The 12,413-nt window shown below is 39.2% G+C and overlaps 1 protein-coding gene across 1 annotated transcript in view; it reads left to right on the top strand.

The window, feature by feature from the left end:
* Positions 1-12,413, top strand: part of LOC144200219 (unconventional myosin-Ic-like) — a 35,784-nt gene that overhangs the window by 1,261 nt on the left and 22,110 nt on the right. The gene's annotated exons all lie outside the window — the stretch shown is intronic.

Raw genomic sequence — 12,413 nt, 5'->3', positions numbered from 1 at the left:
CTATAGTCAATCATAGAGGAATTGTGTTTTAACGTTAACAGGGAATTGAATGAGTTCCAGCTAAATGAAAGTCATCACACAAGCCATGATCTCAACTAAGGCTTTTCAGTTGATGAGGGGTTGATGGCATAGGTGGGCTAAGCGGTTGCCTAGGGTGCCATCATGTCGAGGAGGTGCCAAACTTTCCTCAATATAAAAAATATATATAATTATTATTTTTAAAAGGATTTATTGTCTGAATCCATACAACACTCCTATGCGTCTTGATTTGTGTAGAGATTATTTTTTGCTCTTGATACATTTGGGAGGAAAGTAAAACAAAAAGTGACGTCTGATGTATAACATATATTTACAGTATCTCAGGAATGAGGGAAGTGGGCTTTTAAAAATCACTCCTCCTGTGGGAGGATTAATTTAGAATGTACAGTGAAGGAATGTGTAGTTAATGAAGCGTATTCATGTGAGCTGTTTAGAGACAATCAGGGAGGTGTGGAATGTATTGGCTCTTGGTTAGGAGGATACGACAAAGAAATTCCAGAACGTTGCCTCATCCCCCTCACCCCCAACCCCATTCTACATTCCACTCGAGTCATACACTGCTTGTGAATCCGTGAATGTTGTGTGTACCATTTTAGTTGTTTCAACTGAATCAATCACTCCCCCCTCTGGCACTGACCGTGTATTGCACTTCAGCAACGGTATTGACTAATCGCGGTCGAGTAGATTGAGGTCACCTTGACAAGCCACTAGGATCATACTATAGTGTCAGACTGAATGACAACGTTATTGGAAGCAGACAAGCAGTCTTTTTTTGGAATTGTCATGTCATTATTCATTCATTTTCTGAACCACATTGTCTTCATTAGGGCCGTGAGGGTGCTGGAGCCTATCCCAGCCTACACCCATACCTCGGGTCAATTTTCTGGATTTGAACCCAGGGCCCCGGAGCTGTGAGGCCGACGCGCTAACCACTTGCTCCACCAGGCCACCCATTATGTGAATTCAATTTAAAAAAATAGTTTTTACTATTGTGTAATGAATATGACATATTTCCCTCTGAAAATTTCGCTTTAAAGGTCAAATAAACGTCGGCTAAGTGGTTAGCGTGTCGGCCTTATAGTGGAGGTCCTGGGTTCAAATCCAGGTCTGTCCACCTGTGGGTAGTTTGCATGTTCTCCCTGAGCCTGTGTGAGTGGTAAGCTGATTGGACGCTAAATTGCCTCTGTGTATAAGTGTGAGCGTGAATGCTTGTTTGTCTCCTTGTGCCCTGCGATTGGCTAGCCACGAATTCAGGGTGTTCCCCACCTCTGGCCCAAAGTCAGCTGGGATAGGCTCTCCAGCACCCCCCGCAACCCTAGTGAGGATAAAGAGGGTCAGAGAATGAATGAAAGAAACAATGTGGTGTGAATTTTTGGAACATTTCAAAATTGGAACAGTGATAACCGGTCAAAACAAAACGATTTTTATTTTTAAAAAATGAAGATGTGTGCAAAATTAGCAGTTTTAGGGTACGTTCACGTATGACGTTTCCCCACGTTGTTTTCTCGCTAACTCCCTCTGGGTCCTTAAACGCAACGTCAGTGTGCTGCCTAGTGTTTATACTTAAAACAATGACCACATGGCGCCTGTTTGTCTAAATATAAATTCTCCCTTACTCGTTCGCCGCATGGGGATTTTTTCTGCCCGAATTTTCTAGTTTGGGGTGCTTTAGCGGACCTTTTTGCGCAAGGCGGAAAGGGCTAGCAATTTCCACACCACTCCCACGGAAGCTTTTGGGGAAGTTCTGACGCAATAGTGCCATTTTGTTTGTTTTTTTCCTCATCACAGCAGCAACTGTCACAATATACCTGAGACATGTATGCGACTTTACACGAGGGTGGAAGTGTTTTGTGTACTTGCGGAGGGCGAGCGTGGCGCTGTCGCCGAGTCCCGCGTGTGTAGCCTAGGGTGGGAATGGGTGTGGGAGCGGTGGGAGGGTCAGGAGGAAGCCGCCGGCAGCACTGACAGACACCAGGCACCGCAGCGACACGTTCACGCCGAACTGGACCGACTTTGTCAGCTCGTCTGCTTCCAGGGAACCGACGAGGATCTGACCTCATTTGACCTCGGCTTTTTAAGGTACGTCATAACCACGCGTGGAACTTCAACTTAGCGTGACGCGCCCTAACCCGTTTATTCAAGGAAAAACTTTTGTCGGCGTTGACTGCTTCGTGAGGGGGGAGATGAAGGACTTTGAAAATACGTTTTGGAAGTTGGTTTCTAGTGGTTTCTGATTATGGTGGCGTGCTTGCGCGTGTAGGCTGAGTGAAGACCATGGGGAGGAAACGTTGTCTTGGGGAAATGTGGGCTAAAATGTAGCATTTAAACTCCGGAATAAAGTTCAGAGTAGCTCAAGAAGATCGTAAACCCAGATCAGTTAGAATAAATGTAGATCAGTGAGGTTAAATTGATTTGAGGTTGTTGGAATGTTCATTCATAACGTCACTGTTGCTTCAGACTGTGACGTAGTACAGTGTCAACTCCAAGTGACTCAGAAAATCTTTGTTTAAGAAAACCCGAGATCGTTGCAAGATTACTGTCAAATTACTGTGTGAATGATAGAAATGTAGACAAGCCACTCATGAGTTTTGCAATGATTGTGTGCCCCCTCAAGGAATGCCATTTGAGTGTGACGTATCTATGGGGCCATTTGCCTTTATAGGGCAAGTGACTATTTTTGGCAAATAACTCTTGCCATTGACAGCGATAGACATTCCAACGAATTCAAACTCGGAGGACTGGCTGCAAAGACTCATCTTTCAGTGCCATTGACAAAGATTCACGTCTGATCCAGCGAAAACTTAGTCTTGCAGGTTTAAATTAATTGGAGATCTATTGTTGGCAATGGCAGGCAATGAGTCAAATACTGAGATATAACTTAAATCCACATCAGATTGTTATTAATGGTGTAGTAATCTAATTTCAGATTTTCCATAACTTTTTGTGTACACACAATAATGGTGAATAATAACAAAAATATATACATATATGGATGATGTAGGCTACATTGGGAAAGTCAATGTATTTTTTTAAATAAGGGAGTCAACAAAGGGTTAAAATGCAGAAAACTAAAGTTGTTTTGTTTATGAAGCACACGTTTATATAAACATACGACATTTAAAAGGAATTTCCTGAGAAAGTATCACTGTGTCTAAGAATAAACTGTCAGCAGGTTTATGCAAATGATACATTTTGGGTTATTCTTAACAAGCAAAGGTCATAGAAGGTTGTAACAACTTGTTGAACACAAATGCACCTATGTATGGAATGCCCTGTGAAAGGAAATTTTGAGTGATACCCGTAAGATGAAATCTACAATGGTGTACAGAAGAATTGCATTCTGCCTGCTTGGCATTCACAGTTTTCCTTTTTTTTTTTATTGTGGTGAGACCTTAACCTCTGTTACTTTCCTTATTCACAGAATAATGCACTTAATCTTGAAAAAGTTGTCTGAAAGTTTAACTTTTTATCAAAGAATATGGTCATTTCTCCTTTTTTTGTCTTACTGTAGCTTCCATTGTGACAACACACAAGAACAAACATAATTGTACAACCCACCGAACTAATGTTCAACCAAACACCTGCAATTAAGGACGCAAGGTGAAAGTTCTGCTTCGTTGGCAGCCGCCTACTCACTCATGCAATCACAAATCTAACAACACCTCTGTTAAATTGCTGATAGAGGAAAGGCTAAATATGGCAACAGTGCCTAATTCTGCCGCAACTGTCTTGGTTTCCCCGTTATTTTTCCTATCTCAAACTAGCACTGCATTGAAACCTGTGCAATAATTAACAGCTCAATGGAACATTGCTAATCATTTTGACTGCTTCAAGTTGTTTACATTGTCAATACAATTATAACAATATGCATAATTGTGGTCACAGATTAGTATTGTACTTACATTGAAGCTTTAAAAACAAAAACTTTAAAAAAAATGTGTACACATGTTTCAGCATGGGTCGGGTGAGGTTCCTCTATGGTCAATTTGCTTGGAACAGCTGACCTGTTGCCTCAAGGTCATGTGAAGAATTCAAATATTGAGAGCCTGCCTACAGCTGCCACCTGGACTTACGATGACAGGCACTCTGATCCAATTTTGATATAATCCTCTTTAAATGACAGCTTCTATTTGGTGATGACAGGTGCTCAAACAAGGCTGTGTGGCAAGATGAAAAATGATGCATTGATTTATTCAGCTAATGTCACCAAGTTAGGATCCACTTGAATTAAATATGCTGTGGGATATTCAGCTTGGTCTAAAAGAGTGACAATTCATAATTAAACTAAGGAATCGTGTTTTAAATACTGTTGTGCAAAGCTTTTTCCTATTCTGTTGGGGATTGCCCAGAGTTTTCCCCTCTTCCATTGCCTATTGGGGCTTTTTTAAAAATATATTTTTAACAATCTCAATGAGCTAGTTTTCTGTGATATTTTTGGTCTGTGACAAAGTTGTGGCTTCGGCCAGATGTTGGCCTACTTGTACTTCATCAGATGGGTACATGATTCCATTGCAATGCTCAGTAAAATATGTCTAGTTAAATGGTTATGTTTTTAAGACTATGATGGTGTTTTATATAGGTTTCTCTTTTATGTTTATCTTATCTTCGCTTGTCAGTTTAAGGCTGCTGCATCATTAGTGGGAGTCGATTCCATCAACTGAGAACCTTCAATTGTGGTAGTAAAGGTGAATCATTCATTACGGAAATCGGAGGTAAACATTTTTGTAGGTTTGTCTGCTTTATTTGTGTGAAAAATGACTCATGATCGAATAAAGGGATTAATATCAAACCTCTGCTGAATATTTTTGTGATATGAGACAGAATAGGTGATTAAATAGGGTAAAGGTCAAAGGTTACAGAGGTCATAAAAGTAATTTTGCTTAACTTGCTGACCGATGTGCCTAATTACTAACTTGATTTTCAGTGTATGTAATAGGACAAAAAAAGAAAAGGTAAAGGATCTTGCTGTGATGCCTTCTTGTTTCTGTCATTCTACTAAAATCTGATATGTGTCTTGAGGGTTTTTTCAGTCAACGCTTGTGGTGTAAGTGCAGTTTGCCAGGAAGTAACAGTAACGTCTGATGCAATTAATTACAAAAAAACAAAAACAAAAACACTAAACACATCTGATATAGTACTGCAACTTGGTGACTCCTTATACTTGGATGTACCTTCTCAATATGCACTCTATATAACTTTTTATCGGTCCATCTTGTTAACATACCAGACACCAGTTTAGACTCAGCTTAGTCTTCAAATTGTGACGTGGGTGTTGCAAATGTCGGTTGGCTAATCGCTCTGTGGTTTCTCAGCTGGCGTAGCCGGAGTGCACAGCCCATGGTAGTGGTGTCACATCCCAGGCGAGCTGCAGTTAGCCATAGGTGGTCCTCCTCGGCAAACATGTGCCATTTCAGGCTCGTAGGATAAGCAGTTGGTGGGAGAAGAGGCAATTCTGAGAGAAAAATAAAGCATAAAGGATGAACGTTGCAAGTTCTTGCAATTTGATCAATGTTCTCGCAATGACTAGTTGACTAATATTTGCAGTCCTACTCTGTATTCTTCCAGGCCCACAAGGTAAGAGATGCTCCTAATAAGACAAGTTTGTGAGCTTTAGCGGGGAAAAAAGTTAAAGTGGCAATACATTCTAAAAAAAAAAATAATAATAAAAAAGTAAAAAGTCAGTGGGAAAAACATTGAATGTGTGTGTCCATGTGTATTTGTTTCTGGGTGAATGACTAAGCGTGAGAGCGAATAGACTGGAGCAGCTACTCAATTCTTTCCCACATTACAAAGCTAGTGGAATTGCACAGTGAGCCCCACCCTGTTGGGAATAAATGTTGCGGGTTGCTGCTCAGTAGTAATACAGCAGTTTCTGGATTGGAAACCACCTAAGAAATAAATCCAAATCTATAACAAACTCACTGCTATTTTGGTATATACAAAATGTGGGAAAAAAGTACTGTTGTGTCTTTTTTGGGGAGTGGGGTGGGGGTTTACACTCTTATACCTAAAATAATCGGAAAATAGGCTCAGAAATATTTCTTCATACATGTTAATGCTATTCAGTTTGCTTTCTAGCATAGCTGTATTATTAAATCACTTGCCTAGCACCATTTTTTTTGCACACCAGGCATAACATACGTGGACTGATTAGGAAAACCTGACTAAATTGTTATTACACATTAGTGAGTTTGTTAAAATAGCACAAACAGCTGGAAAGTTCCAATATTAATAATCAACATACTTTAAAAATATAACTGTATTTTTAGAAAACTAGAATATACTGCAATATAATTTCTCCACTATGCATGATAATAAAACAATTGTTTGCTCCTCATACATGCAGCCATGTTGTCGGCATGCTTTGTTGTGCCACACCTAACCACCCTGTGGAATAAGACACCAAAACCTCTGTGTGTTGATAAAACATACAAATATTTTTGTTTTGGGTGAAAGGAAGGAAGACTCTTCTACTCAAGCAGAAATTAGCATGTGCAAATCAGCAAATGTCGCTCAGTTTTAGAATGTGATCAATTGAGAAATCACAAACTGCAGAGTTGAACTTTTTCATGGGCACTTTCTTGTGGTTCTACTAGGTAGAAATAACCTACTTTAAAGTATTTATATCCTTATGTTGCCTATTTTATTTCTCCCCAAATATGCTTTTTTGTGTCTTGTCTATGTGATCTACTCTGTGTTGATAGGCTCACTAGAATGTGTGCCAATAAACTTTGCATTTGTATATTCAACAGAAATTCCCTGTTATCTAAAAAGGAAATTGGGCTACAGATCAATACCCTTTGGTCCGGAGGCAGTACTTGTTACGCAATTGACCTTCATCATGATGTGGGAATATCAGATGTCAGAACAATAATTAATTACAGCAACAGTTTTGTATGTATCCTCTCTTCAATTGAGTTCCTTTTTTAAATGGACGTTGCATCTAAATATTATATGGGGCAGAGATTTTGGCCACCTTCAAGTTATAGTTTTTTCATTTACAAGGACGAAAATTATCTCAAAGGAAAAACATTTTAGTTGAGCTGTAGTTTGCTAGGACAATTCCAATTGGAAATGGAAATATGTTAACTAGATTTTTCTAGTACCTAATGTTATGTTAGCACAGTTGTCAATCATTTACTCAATAATGTGCACCCAGGTTGAAAGCTATTATTGCACCAGCCACTCTTAAGACACAATCTTTCTTTATGAACCAACGCTCCTTAACACAAGAGTGAAATAACAACATAAAATAGCTAATACTCTCATTAAATCATTTCAGACACTCATCCCTCGCTGATCCATATGGTCTCCATTGCTGTGGCAATAGTGACAAACAGGAATACAGAGTCCCTATAAAGAGTAAAGGATTTCCTTTCTCACTGTGTATCTTTTTGTTAACCTTTAACTCAGACTTTCGATAGTAACTTTTGATAATGTCAGAAAAAAACAGGTGTGGCCTTGGATGTGGCGAGATAAAAAAAAGAGAGACCAAATGGTCACAGTTTAACTAAACAACAAAATCATGGTTGTGTGAAAAGAAAAATAGGGTGTTTGGTACAGTTAGTTAGGGAAGGTTTGTTTGCATTTAAGTTGCCATATCTGGGGACCCATAGTTTACATACATCAGGTTAATGATAAATTAAACACACGTGAATAAAACAAATACAATGCAAACCTTATAAAGTTGAAGAGACTTGTGGCCAAAAAGTTTTTGATGAGGTGAGGACTGGAATGTGTTGCATGGGTTAAGACTTGGTATGGGAAATAGACAGGAGGATTGTTCCATGTTTTGAATTACCTCTGAGCAAGTTGCTACCTGCCCAATGACTGGATAATCCTGTGTGCATATTTTGTTTTCTTGTCTGTAACATATTGGGGGTTGGGGGTGGAGGGTTGAGGCAAATGGCAGGCAACGATGATGCAGCATTGCGACGTCTCGTGCAACAGTGACTGACATTAGAAGCATTGTGATCAACTCTAGTCGATTTTAATGTGTTTTATGTAATGTGTGCTTTGTTTAATAATGCACATCCTATCGATGGCTAGCTGCAAGCAGCATTGCGGTCCTTGCTTCGGCACCAGCTAAGAAGTGCCTGCAAAAATTCAATGGACATTTTTTTCCCTTTTTCTTCACTCTTAATTATCACTTACATAGCTAGCATTCTTCTAATCTAACGTCACAACTAGACCTCCACCTTTATATACTTAAATCATTTTCTTTGTCTTTTTTTCAGTCCTTGCCACCTCAATTTTTCTTGTTGAGACATATTTGGTTGGAATTGCAAACTGAGGGATATTCTTCAAACCAACTGATGTATTTCTAATGATTTCAAATATATAAGTACAATGATTCTGGTTTAATAATGGTGGCAGACACAGTAAGGGAGGAATACTAATAGTTAGAGTTGGTCTGGTTCGTGTCATTTTTTGGGAGGGGTGAAAACAGATTTATAAGGAAATATAGTTGATATGTGCTTTAAATGTCTGTACATTTTGATTTGCAGCCATGTGGTTAAATGCTGAATTTTCTCACACACCTCATTCTGACAGATTTACACAAGTGAGAAGAGCAAATATGTGTAATGGCCTGTAAGGCTTTTAAATAATATTTGATAGCACAGGAAGAAAGACAAGATGGCTATGTTGAAACAATGATAGGTAAAGAGCTTCAATGCTGTGTCAAGGTTTACCCATGTAAATGTTGAAATGTATTAAATTCACTTAAAATTTGAGAAAAATATAATGACAAAAATAAGGTGTACTGTGGATTGTCAATGTACACATTTAGATTGACTGTGTATCATGTGGAGAATAGAGTTTACATTTGGCACTTGTTTTGGGTGGAAAAAACAAAAACAGACAACCAACCGGGTTCCTTATGACTGAAAGAAACATTGACATGGCTCAGCTGTCCGGCAAACTATTGTGTTTGGTTGTTGGCCAGATATTGTGTAATTGGGTCCACTGGGACAGGGGCTTTTTAGAGGCGCAAAGTGAATATTGAGCTCTTTGCAATGGATACGGGTGGAGACGTTTTGTGCTTGATTTTGAACTTTCTAACATGGAGCATATGAGTTTTTAAAGCTGACCCTACATTATTGTTTTATATATGTATGTTTGTATAATAATAATAATAATAATAATAATAATATAAATGTTGTTTATAGTGAAGTAAGGGTGCTAAATTGTTACAATTTTCAAGGAAGCAAGTTTGAAGGAATTAGAAGTCATCATAATGTGGTTACAAGTAATATTTGATCTAAAGACCATAGAGTTAAGTTTGAATTGCGTCTATTCTTTGAACTAAAAGTTGATCAAATCGAGCCTATAAAATGTTCCAAAGTCTAACATTTATTGCTTCAAAGCTGTTGAAAGAGATCTTGGCCAATGATTAAGAAAGGATACGGGGAGGAGGAGGAGGAGACGGAAGCATGATCTCAAAGGAGCCATGAATTAGTCAGGATATATTTGCAGATTTATAGTACATTATCGCAATGTGTGGGCTGTCAATGAGCAAAGCTCAATAGACATGAGTATAATTATTTAAACCATTTATCTAAAATATATAACCCCAGCTGCAATAAAGTTTGCATGTTGAATTCCATGTGACCATAAACAGAATACAATGATTTGCAAATCATTTTCTACCTACATTTAATTGAATATCAAACTGATTTACTTTTTTATTGCAAATAATCAGCAACTTTGGTTTCATGGTCGCAAAGTAAAATGGATGCTCAATTGGATTCGGGTCGGGTATATTTTTTGCACTTTAAAGCATCATTCAATAGCTTCTGGTGGATATAGCTGTATATGATCTGAATCTATTCTGAAAAGTTTCAAAATCTCTTTGGGTTTGTCTGTCACATCATCCATGAATAAAAGGCAAATAGCTTCATGAACCTGCAGAAACCATTGCAACATTCCCAATGGAATAACCTCAACTCCAGTCAAAAGGCAGGAAGTGGAAATGGAAGGGTTAAACACTCTGACAGCTGAGCAAGTTATCGGTTGTCCAGCTCCTCCTCTTTCCAACTCAGCAGAAATACGTAACCTCTGCTTCAATTTGTTGAATAAACACATATTTCGCTCTCTGTTAACGTGCCCAAGTCGATCTTAGCCAGAGGCAGTAGCAAGTGGGAATGTTTTGGGTTAACAAGATGTGTGTTTTACAGATGGGAATCACCTATCTCAACTTTTATCTTTGCCAGTTCCCTGCTGTCTTTCCACAGTGTGTACAACAGTGCTGAGAGAGTGCGGGAGTCTGGAAAACATTACTCGGATTCCTGCCGTGGAGGCTCTGGATATACTGGGAGTGGGAAAGAAACAACTACAGAGTGAGAGAGAGAGCAGGGTTTAAGTGTGCAGAGTTCACCAGTTTCACTCCCAGGGAGTCACGCTGGGTTTCAAAATGCTTTTCCTTTGCTCTCTCTCTGCATCTGGACAGAAAAAGGTCTAAATATTAGGCATGTGATTTTCTGATCAGCAAAAATTGTGAAGTCCTCCCTCAACTTGATTGACTCTGGGTCAACCACAAGAGGGCAGTGTAGAAAGCAAAGTTATGTTCAATTCATTTTCATGAGGTGGTTTGTAGATTAAATTCCAAATTCCACCTAAACCACTCAGTGGTTTTGTCCATAATTAAGTTAAATTTTCATTTAATATTACGTTCTTCAGATTTTTGTACCTTTGTGAATTGTTCTTCGCAGACTTTGCTCGCGCCTGTTTTACTTTGAGAGTTGACTAGCCTAGACACATGGAATAGAGTGTTGGTTAAATTGAAATTAAGGGCCTTTTCAAGTTCTTAGAACAGGGATTCGTCCTAATGAAGCCTATAAAATCAACCTTTCATGTTACCACTTGACAGGTCTTTGAAGATGCAGATTACAGCTACTTCCGATACAGAATGTCTTTCTGATGCTTTGACTGAATGAAATGATTCCTGGTTATCTGGATACTGGATTCTACTCTGAGAGGAGTCAAACCTTTATATTCTTTGTGTGTCTTGCAAGTGAGTGTTGTTTTGCTCCTTATACTGCTGAGCCAGTCGCAAGTACTGATTTGGATACCAGACGTTTTGGAGTTTTAGATTGGTGGCTTCATATTGAGCAGAACCCAAAGTCTACAGCAGTGGAACCTTGTCTTCCTTCATGTTCTTGGAAACACATGCCCATTAGCTGTAAAAAAAAAATCTAAGCGTTAACAAGCAGACGCATGAACTTGCTGAGGCCTTTGATGTGGCTGCATGTGTAAATGTCTAGAGTAATTCTAATCCCTGTTATGATGACGGACTAATAATCTTGGAGGGGCTTGCTTCTTATGAATTGATGGCAAAAGAATAGGTTAGTGTTTTTAAAGGAGTGATGGAAAGTTGCACTCTTGGCCTTCAATTGCCAAGTTGAGAAAGGAAGGAGAGGGTAACTGGGGTGGGGTACAATTTTGCAGACTGAGGGAAGGGAGTGGATTGGCGTAATGTGTCACCCAACACAGTGACTATTTCCTCTGGAGGGAGGGAAAGGAAAATGGGTGCATAAGCGAGCAGCGAGACAGAGCATGAGCGGTGTGTACCAGAAGTAGTAAGAGGAGACGCTATGGCAGCTGGTTCTCAGGACGAGGGAGAACGCTTCTAAAAACAAACTGTGCTGAATCGTGGCTGTGACTTGTTGCTGAAACCTAGGAGTTTACGGCTGAAGTGCCAAGTCGGCGGAGCCCTAAACATCTTCTAAATTGCTCGAGAGCAGGAACAATGAAGTACAGACCTATGGTAAGTAAGGTTTCTGATGTGCAAAAGATACCAGTCGATCTTCCAAAGTGGCACTTTGTGAGGATTTTTTACCCTGATAATGCATGGAATTTGAATGTTAACACGTTATAGGTAAGTTTATACCATTGATCAACCAGCCTAGAGAAGGGACTTCATTCTCTGGAAAAAAGATTTAATATTTAGAATTCAGTTTGGTTATAACTATTTAACAGTCAGTGCAGCATGCTCCTAAGTTGATATACATTTGTGAGTGAGGTACAGGTGAAATGGTAAAATTGTTCTTGATGATTCACCATTCCTCGCTTCTCTAACTGGTCATCCTGAGTAGTCTTTAGTCTATTTCATTTTTAATCTGTGTAACTCAATCTGTGCTCATGTTGATATTCAGTTTGCATGTGTTTGCCTGATAAGAAGGTGTTTGCACCGCCCACAAGGTGAGGAGGCAATCAGATGCTGGCAATGTGTGGCCAAGCAGCATTCTTTTACGGTCACTGACAGTGGACGCAAGTATGTTAATGCAAAAAAGTGTGTTCCTGTGTCACTGCGGCAACAGCTGTTGTGATGTTAAGTGTCATTTTCTGAGCATTCATGCACACATTCACTCTCG

Source organism: Stigmatopora nigra, chromosome 8 (genome assembly GCF_051989575.1).
Source record: "Stigmatopora nigra isolate UIUO_SnigA chromosome 8, RoL_Snig_1.1, whole genome shotgun sequence".
NCBI classification, from domain to species: Eukaryota; Metazoa; Chordata; class Actinopteri; order Syngnathiformes; family Syngnathidae; genus Stigmatopora; species Stigmatopora nigra.
The sequence above is the reverse complement of the archived record's forward strand: the minus strand, read 5'-3'. Positions and strand labels throughout refer to the sequence as shown.